Below are 10,031 nucleotides of genomic sequence, written 5' to 3' on the forward strand. Positions count from 1 at the left end.
TATAGCACATAGGCGCTTCAGATCCGAGTCTCAGAATTAGCATTTATCCGGAATGGGGGGGTCAATATGCCCGAATCGAAATTCTGGGCGAAAGTTATTTGATGTTCCGCGACAACGGTCCCCTACAATAGGACTCGTCAGTGATGCCTTACGGCGCCCACGATGCGGGGTATATCGCTGATCGGTGGGCCACACCGCAAGGTTCCTAGGCCGGCAGAGCCTAGAAGGGAGCAAAAAAAGAAAAAAAGAATGAGATGGCCGTTATAAAAAAGGTGCAACACGAGACTTGCCCAGGAGGTACCACTTGCCCTAGTACTACTCTTGCGGGCCAAACATCGTTGTAACTGCTGGAGTTTTATGGGATCCGAATGCACTTAGTGTGTGGTATGGTCGCACCCATAGTAATATGGTCACATTTTTTCCTTAAGTTGATGCCGTAGAGAGATGATTTAGATGTATCTTCATTCCAACAAACTGTAGGGTATCAAAAATGCTTTTTTTTGCTGTGCAAGGCCGACAAATGGGCTTATGGATATTGTCGTTCCATCCAAATCAGAATAAGCATTCCAGAATGGGGTTATAATGCTGAATCGTAATCTTGGACGGAAAGTTATTTATGTTCCCACGCGGTCTCCATGTAGGACCCGCCGGATGCCTTCACGGGTCCAACGATGTGGGTTTCATCACTCGTTACGCGGCGAGCCAACAACGTCAAGGATTCGTAGGCCGTGTCGAAGAGCTAGAAAAAAATAAAGAGATGGCTAATTAAAAAAAAGGGTGCAACACGAGGACTTCCCATAAGGTCACCCATCCCAGTGCTACACTTGCCCAAGCATGCTTAACTGCGGAGTTCTGAAGGGATCCGGTGCACTAGTGCTGGTATGGTCATTCCAATAGTAATATGGCCTAATATTATTCTTAAGTTGATGCCATGGAGAGATGATTTTGACGCATCTTTATTTCGACTGACCATAGGGGATCAAAAATGCATTTTTCGGCTGCGCATGACAAGCCGATGGGCTTATGGCCATCGGCGCTACATCCGGCTTGGAATAAGCATTCTGAAATGGGTTCATAATGTCGAATCAGAATCCTGAGTGGAAAGTTATTAATGTTCCTGCGTGGTCACCACATAGGACTAGCCAGATGCCTTTATGAGTCTCACAATGCGGGTTTCATCGCTTGATGCACGGCGAGCCAACACTACCAAGTGTTCGTAGTCCTTGGCGAAGAGCTAGGAAAAAAAATACATGGCTAGTTAAAATAAGGATGAAACACGAGGACTTCTTAGTATGTCACCCATCCAAGTACCACTCTCGCCCAAGCACGCTTAATTGTGAATTTTTGATGGGATCCAGTGCACTAGTGCTGGTATGGTCGCACACGTAGTAATATGGTCTAAAAATTATTCTTAAGTTGATACCGTGGAGAGATGATTTTGATGCATCTTCATTTCGATAGATCATAGGGGATCAAAAATGCATTTTTTGTTTGCACATGGCCGACTGATAGGCCTATGCCACATAGGTGCTCCATCCAGCTCGGAGTAAGCTTTCTGGAATGGGGTCATAATGCCAAATTAGAATCCTTGGTGGAAAGTTATTGATTTTCTCGCACGGTCGCCACATAGAACCTGTCGGATACTTTCACGGGTCCCATGATACATGTTTCATCGCTCGATGCGCGGTGAGCCAACACTACCAAGGGTTCATATGACGTGGCGAAGAGCTAGAAAAAAAAAAGAGATGGCTGGTTAAAAAAAAAAGGGTGCAAAATGAGGACTTCCCATAAGGTCACCCATCCCAGTACTAGTCTCGCCTAAGCACGCTTAATTGCGAAGTTCTGATCGGATCCAGTGCACTAGATAGTATGGTTGCTCACGTAGTAATATGATCTCAAATTATTCTTATGTTGATGCTGGGGAGAGATGATTTTAACACATCTTCATTATAACAGATCGTAGGAGATCAAAAATGCATTTTTTTACTGCGCATGGCAGGCCGATAGGCCTATGGCCATTGGCGCTCCAACCGGCTTTGATTAAGCAATTTTGAATGAGGTCATATTGCCGAATCAGATTCCTAGGCAGAAAGTTATTAATGTTCCCATGCAGTCACCACTTAGGACCAGTGGGATGCCTTCACGAGTCACAAGATGCTAGTTTTCATCGCTCGATGCGCAGTGAGCCAACACCGCCAAGGGTTCATTGGCCGTGGCGGAGAGCTAGAAAAAAAAAGAGATGGCAGGTTAAAAAAAGGGTACAACATGAGGACTTCCCAGGAGGTCACCCATCCCAGTACTACTCTCACACAAGAACGCTTAATTACGGAGTTCTGATGGGATCTAGTGCCCTAGTGCTATGATCACACCCGTAGTAATATTGTCTCAAATTATTCTTAAATTGACTCCGTGGAGAGATAATTTTGACGCATCTTCATTCCGACAGATCATAGGGGATCAAAAATGTATTTTTTGGCTGCGCATGGCCGGCCGATGGGCCTATGGCGCATCTGCGCTCCATCTCACTCGAAATACGCTTTCCAGAATTGGGTCATAATACCGAATTGGAATCATGTGTGGAAAGTTATTGAAGTTCCCGTACGGTCGCGGCATAGGACCCGCCGGATGCCTTCACTGGTCCCACGATGCAGGTTTCATCACTCGGTGCGTGGCGAGCCAACACCGCTAAGGGTTTGTAGACCGTGGCGAAGAGCTAGAAAAAAAAAAAGATACGGCTGGTTAAGAAAAAGGGTTCAACACGAGGACTTCCCAGGAAGTCCCCCATCCTAGTACTACTCTCTCCCAAGCATGCTTAACTGCGGAGTTCTAGTGGATTCGGTGTACTAGTGCTAGTATGGTTGCACCCATTGTAATATGGTCTCAAATTAATCTTAAGTTGATGCTATGGAGAGATGATTTTGACACATCTTCATTTTGACAAATCGTAGAGGATCAAAAATGCATTTTTTGGTTGCGCATGGCAAGCCGATGGGACTATGGCCATTGGTGCTCTATCCACCTCAAGATTAGCTTTCTGGAATGGGGTCATATTGCCGAATTGGAATCCTGGGTGGAAAGTTATTGATGTTCCTGCGCGGTGCCCACATAGGACCCCCCGGATGCCTTCACGGGTCCCACAATGCGAGTTTTGTCGCTCGATGTGCGACGAGCCAACACTGTCAATGGTTCGTAGGCCGTGGGGAAGAGCTAGATAAAAAAAGAGATGGATGGTTAAAGAAAGGGTGCAACACAAGTACTTCTAAGGAGGTCACCCATCCTAGTACTACTCTCGCCCAAGCACACTTCTAAGGATGCACTAGTGCTGGTATGGTCGCACCAGTTATAAATTGGTCTCAAATTATTCTTATTTTTACACCGTAGAGAGATTATTTTGACTCATCTTCATTCCGAAAGAACATAGGGGATCACAAATGCATTTTTTGGCTGCACATGGCCGGCCATTGGGCTGATATCCATCGGCGCTCCAATCGGGTCATTACTAGCTTTCCGAAATGGAGTCATAATCGGAAACTTATTGATGTTCCCGCGTGTTCTCCATATAAGACCCACCAAATGCCTTCATGGGTCCCACGATGCAGGTTTTATCGCTTGATGCGTGGCGAGCCAACATTGCCAAGGGTTCGTATGCCACAGCGAAGAGCTAGAAAAAAAAAAAAGATGGCTAGTTGAAAAAAATGGCGCAAAACGAGGACTTCTTGGGAGGTTACCCATCCTAGTACTACACTCACCCAAGAATGCTTAAATGCGGAGATTTGATGGGATTCGGTGTACTAGTGCTGGTATGGTCGCACCCGTAGTAAAATGGTCTCAAATTATTCTTAAGTTGACGCGGTAGAGAGATAATTTTGATACATCTTCATTCTGACAGACCGTAGGGGATCAAAAGTGTATTTTTAATCTACGCATGGCCAGGCTATGGGCTTATAGCTATCAGCGCTCCATTTTGGTTGGAATAAGCATTCCAGAATGGGGTCATAATGAAAATCAGAATCCTGGGCAGAAAGTTATTGATGTTCCCGCGCGGTTGCCTCATAGGTCTTCCTGGATGCCTTCACGGGTCCCACGATGAGGGTTTCATAACTCGATCCGAGGCGAGCCAACACCACCAAGGATTCGTAGGCCGTGGCGATAAGCTAAAAAAAAAAAGAGGTGGCTGGTTAAAAAAAAAGGTACAACATGAGGACTTTCCATGAGATCACCCATCCCAGTACTATTCTCGCTTAAGCATGCTTAACTACGGAGTTCTGATGGAATCCCGTGCACTAGTTTTGGTATGGTCGCACCTGTAGAAATATAGTCTCAAATTATTCTTAAGTTGACGTTACGGATAGATGATTTTGATGCATCTTCATTCCGACAGACCGTAGGGGATCACAAATGTATTTTTTGGCTGCGCATGGCTGGCCGATGGGCCTATTGCACATTGGCTCTCCATCCGGCTCCAGATAAGCTTTCTGGAATGGAGCCACAAAATCTAATCGGAATACTGGGCAAAAAGTTATTAATGTTCCCGCACGATCGCCGCTTAGGACCCGCCGGATGCCTTCACGGGTCCGACGATGCGGATTAAATCGCTAGATGCACAGCGAGCCAACATCCCCAAGGGTTTGTAGGCTGTGGCAAAGAGCTAGATAAAAAAAGATATGGTTGGTTAAAAAAAGGGTGCAACACAAGGAATTCTCAGGAGGTCACCCATCCCAGTACTACTCTTGCCCAAGCACGCTTAACTATGGAGTTCTGATGGGATACGGTTTACTATTCTGGTATGGTCGCACACATATTAATATTGTCTCAATTTTTTCTTAAGTTGATGCGGTGGAGAGATGATTTTGACTCACTTTCATTCCGACAGATCGTAAGGAATCAAAAAGGCATTTTTTGGTTGCGCATGGCCGGCCGATGGGCCTGTTGTGCATCGGCTCTCCATATGGCTTGGAATTAGCTTTCCGGAATGGGGTCGCCGAATATGAATCCTTGGCATAAAGTTATTGATTTTCCCGCGCGGTCGCCACTTAGGACCCGCTGGATGCCTTTATGGGTCCCACGATGCAGGTTTCATCACTCAATGCGCAGCGAGCCAACACCACCAATGGTTCGTAGGCTGTGGCGAAGAGCAAGAAAAAAAAAGAGTGAGTGGTTAAAAAAAGAGTGAAACACGAGGACTTCCCAGGAGGTCACCTATCCCAGTACTACTCTTTGACAAGCACGCTTAACTACGGAGTTTTGATGGGATCTGGTGCACTAGTACTGGTATGGTTGCACCCGTAGTAATATGGTCTCAAATTATTCTTAAGTTGACAATTTGGAGAGATAATTTTGATGCATCTTCATTTTGATAGAATGTAGGGGATCACAAATGCATTTTTTTCCTGCGCATGGCTGGCTGATGGGCCTATAGCACATCAGTACTCCATCCGGCTCAGAATAAGCTTTCTTGAATGGGGTCATAATGCCGAATCAGAATCCTGGCCAAAAAGTTATTGATGTTCCTATACGGTCTCCGCATAGGACCCATCGGATGCCTTCACGGGTCCCACGATGTGTGTTTCATTGCTTGATACGCGGCGTGAAAGTTCGTTAGGGATGTTAGGCCCTATGAACTAGCCCAAGACTAATTAAAAGAGTGAGGTGAATTGGTATTTTATGAATCTTTAAACAAAAAAAAATAACCCAAAATCACCTTAAAGAAATCAACGATGCGGAAATTAAATGTGGAAGTAATAAAGGATAGAACACACCAGATTTTTAGTGGTTCGGTCAAACCTTGACCTACGTTTACTCCTTGGAGGCACCCTCCAAGTATTGCACTACAAAAATGTCTCTCCTTTAGCCCCCACAGCTAGGCGGAGAAGCCCTTACAAAATTACTTCCACCTTCACTGGTGTGGCGGAGTCGCTGGGTCCTTTGACTCCAAAGAGATCTTCTTCTTTGGTGAACTTCCCTTGAGTCAAGCCTTGAATCCGACGGTATTAAGGGGCAAGCCTGCCGGAGCAACCATGTAGAATCCCCCTCCACACTCCCTTGAGTCCCCCCTCACAGGATCTTCTCCCTCTCAGACTTCACCCGTTCCTCACTCCCATTCAAGCTCTCCCTTCAAGTTCCTCCCAAAAGAATAAAGCTATAATGGCTGCCAAAGACACTTACCAAGTGTTATGTCATAGCTTAAATAGAAGATCTCAAAACGAGCTCATTAACGCAAGTTGCCGACTTTATCGTCCAGGAAGATATAAATATCGTCATGTACGATCATTGCAATTTAAGCCCATTTAGCCAGGATGATTTGAGACAATTAGAAGAAATTTGTTCATATCATCCAGGACAATAATATATAATCCTGAACATCGCTCTGAAAAAGAGCTGTCCGATGTCTAACCATCCAACATATCGGCCCGGATGATCCTGCGATCGTCCTATCAAGTCATAATTGCTTTCCTTAAATGTCAGAATAATTTAAGAAAATTTCTCCTCGATCGTCCTGGATGATTTTTTATAGTCCTAGACGATCCCCTAGATGATGTCCAAAAATAAGTAATTCCTAAATAGATATGGCGGCAGATTCTTTCTATTTTGAGCCTATCATCCTGGCAGATACAAAATTATCCAGGTTGATATTTTTACATAATGACGGCTGCTTTAATGAGGATACCCTAATATGGGTTTCTTCTTTTGAACCGATCGTCCAGGCCAATATAAAATCATCCTGGACGATGTTACTAAAAATAGTAAACTTTAGCGAACAGTCAGAAATCTCCCAAGTTACAAAGCATCAGGAGCCACTCCAAATACAATAGACTCAATAAAGGAAAAAGGGTACAAATAGAATCAGACCTAGTCTACCCAATCTTGAGCTAGTTCCAAATTGCAGTCTTATCAAGTGGACCTAAAATATTAGAAGATAAGACAGTCGTTGAGAAATAAAAGTATTTGCTATCATCAAAATCATAAACCAGAAAGCATATCCGCAATAATCTCCCCCTTTTTGATGATGGCAAACATTGCTATTTGAATTTGCAAAGAAGAAAATATTTTCTCCTAATCTCCCCCTCACTAGAATAAAACTTTTAAAAATAGGGGAGATAAAAAAATTGTTTTTAATTTTTTAAAAGAGAAAAAAGATACCAATACAACAACAACAATACGTTCTTCCCTTTTGACATTATCAAAAAGAGAAGGGACACAAACAATAAGAACAAAATGATTAAAAGATAAAAATAATCCCTGATCTAGTGAACAGAACAAATATGCTTAAAATGAGAAAGATACCTCTTGATTTTATTTAAAAGCTTTGTAGAATTGTATTGACAACGCATTGCCCAGAAAAGGTTAGAAATTTAGAATTTGATAATCCAAACTATAGTCCTTTTAAAGGATTAAAAACTTTTTAATTCAATATATAATCATGAAATAAATTAGAGAAAGAAACAGTCATTTTTCAAAACTCCTTCAATAAAATATATATCTATTAGAAAATTAATGCACGAATTGTTGAATCAGGAATCATGATTTTCAAACTCAAGCATAAAAAATATCAAAGGTTTTCTTAAGCTTTTAAGAAGTATAAGAATGGTAAGCATTAAATTTGTGGGCTCATTTTATGCCTCTTGTTAATTTGAATAGCGCTTTTTGCGCATCTTTTGATTTTTGATACACTTATGTGTATATTTTTTCAATTTGGCATTTTTGCGCATCTTTTATTTTTGGCATCATTGGCCAATTTTTTTTAATATGCTACCTTTATGAAATCTTAAAAATAAAAGTAAACCCATCCTTTTGACAAAGCGAATTCTTGATTAAGAAAATTATGAGTTAGATTCAACAACTTGCAAAAGATCCCTATGCGATAAATAATATGTAGGGAGATAAAAAATTTTAGTTTCAAAGACTAATTTAAAATATGAAAAAAAAATTAAATCAAAAGTAGAATAACCTCTTTTATGAAATAGATATTGAGAGTAAAAAACTTTCCTTCCTTTAACTATTTCTAAAGAAGTCAATCACAACTTACCAAAGATTTCAAGAAAAAATAGGAAGTAGATTTTTCATTTTTAGAAAAGTGAATGTGTGTGTTGATTAGAGAAAAAAATTCATGAAAAAAGAAAAAAAAATCAAAGAATACACAAAAACAAAAACACAAAATAAAACTGAAAAATAAAATAAACAAAAACACAAAAAATAATAAAAAAATAAAACACAACACAAAAACACAAACAAGGCTTTTAACCATTATCTTTCTCTTGGTCCGATGTTCAGAAACCAGGTCTGCATAGGAGATTTTTTGCTTTTCATTTTTTCCCCAGTTTAAAATTTGCTTCGCTTTACCCTTTTCTTTTCCTGGAAGAATTCTTAAATTAGGGCACTAATTTTTTATATGTCCAGGCTTCCTATAACGAAAGCAAATAACGTCAAAAAATATTAATATCCTTACCATTTTTACCTTTATTCCTCTTTTGTTGATGTTTATGCTTTGGTGAGCTTTTTGATTTGCTTGATAAGTCATTGCATTCGTCACCAACTAAGCTATCTTTTTCCGTATCTTCAGCTTTTAGAATAATCATTTCACCTGCATCCACAAGTCTTTGACCCAAACTTTGCTCGTAGGCAATGAGTGAGCCAATCAAATTATCAATAGAATATTCATTCAAATCTTTTGATTCACAAATAGCAATTACTTTAGCATCAAACTTATCCAGTAGACAACGAAGAATTTTGTTAAATTTTTCAAAATTTAAAAATTCTTTTCCTAAAGCATGCAATGATGTTATAATTTGAATAAACCTAGTATATATGTTTAATATCGTCTCATAAGGTTTCATGGAAAATAGTTCATAATCATGCATTAACATATTTAACTTGTATTGCTTGATTTCACTAGTGACTTCGTATATGGTGTGCAGTTTATCCCAAACTTCCTTACTAATAGTACACGTGGATACTAATATAAAATCTTTAGAATTTAAAGCACATAAAAAGTAATTTAATGATTTTGCATTCAATTGAGCATTGAGTTGTTCTTCCCTATTCTATTGATTAATAGGAATATTAGTTTTAACTCAATTTATACCACGTGACGGTGATGAATAACCAATTAAAATCATATGCCACATGCGAAAATCAATTGATTGCAAGAAAGTAGTCATGCGAATTTTCCAAAAATCAAAAGTAATATTTTCAAATAAAGGTGGTCTGGTGATTGAATAACCTTCCGCAAAAATATGATTTAAAAATTAGACATGGATCAAAAATCGAAAGCTTTTACAAACTAGATTTTATTAATACTACTATGATACCACTTGAAAGTGCTCTAATACCACTTAAAAGTTTGTTAAGGATGTTTGGCCCTGTGAACTAGCCCAAGACTAATTAAAAGAGAGAGGTGAATTGGTATTTTACGAATCTTTAAACCAAAAAAAACAAATCAAAATCACCAAAAAGAAATCAACGATGCAGAAATTTAATGCAGAAGTAATAAAGGAAAGAACTCACCAGATTTATAGTGGTTCGGTAAAACCTTGACCTACGTCCACTCCTTGGAGGCACCCTCCAAGTATTACACTACAAAAGTGTCTCTCCTTTAGCCCCCACAGCTAGGCGGAGAAGCCCTTACAAAATCACTTCCATCTTCCCCGGTATGGCGGAGTCGCCGGGTCCTTTGCACCAAAGAGATCTTCTTCTTTGGTGAACTTCCCTCAAGACAAGCCTTAAATCCGATGGTATTAAGGTGCAAGCCTACCGAAGCAATCGTGTAGAATCCCCCTCCACACTCCCTTGAGTCCCCCCCTCATAAGATCTTCTCCCTCTCAGACTTCACTCGTTCCTCACTCCCTTTCAAGCTCTCTCTTCAAGTTCCCCCCAAAAGAACAAAGCTATAATGGCTGCCAAAGACACTTACCAAGTGTCATGTCATAGCTTAAATAAAAGATCTCAAAATGAGCTCATTAATGCAAGTTGCTGACTTTATCGTCCAGGACGATATAAATATCATCCTGGCCGATTAGTACAAATTAAGCTCA

General features: G+C 40.6%; 8 pseudogenes; all 8 read right to left on the minus strand.

Annotated features, from left to right (window-relative positions):
* Window positions 1–774: 774 nt before the first annotated feature.
* Window positions 775–893, minus strand: LOC114581265 (annotated as a pseudogene).
* A 373-nt stretch (window positions 894–1,266) lies between these two features.
* On the minus strand, window positions 1,267–1,385 carry LOC114581286 (annotated as a pseudogene).
* Window positions 1,386–2,255: 870 nt separating this feature from the next.
* LOC114581276 lies at window positions 2,256–2,371 on the minus strand (annotated as a pseudogene).
* A 377-nt stretch (window positions 2,372–2,748) lies between these two features.
* On the minus strand, window positions 2,749–2,866 carry LOC114581284 (annotated as a pseudogene).
* An 829-nt stretch (window positions 2,867–3,695) lies between these two features.
* Window positions 3,696–3,814, minus strand: LOC114581289 (annotated as a pseudogene).
* A 373-nt stretch (window positions 3,815–4,187) lies between these two features.
* On the minus strand, window positions 4,188–4,306 carry LOC114581287 (annotated as a pseudogene).
* Window positions 4,307–4,680: 374 nt separating this feature from the next.
* LOC114581263 lies at window positions 4,681–4,798 on the minus strand (annotated as a pseudogene).
* A 368-nt stretch (window positions 4,799–5,166) lies between these two features.
* On the minus strand, window positions 5,167–5,285 carry LOC114581279 (annotated as a pseudogene).
* Window positions 5,286–10,031: the final 4,746 nt, after the last annotated feature.

The sequence above is a fragment of the Dendrobium catenatum genome, unplaced genomic scaffold (assembly GCF_001605985.2).
Source record: "Dendrobium catenatum unplaced genomic scaffold, ASM160598v2 fragScaff_scaffold_1635, whole genome shotgun sequence".
Lineage (NCBI taxonomy): Eukaryota > Viridiplantae > Streptophyta > Magnoliopsida > Asparagales > Orchidaceae > Dendrobium > Dendrobium catenatum.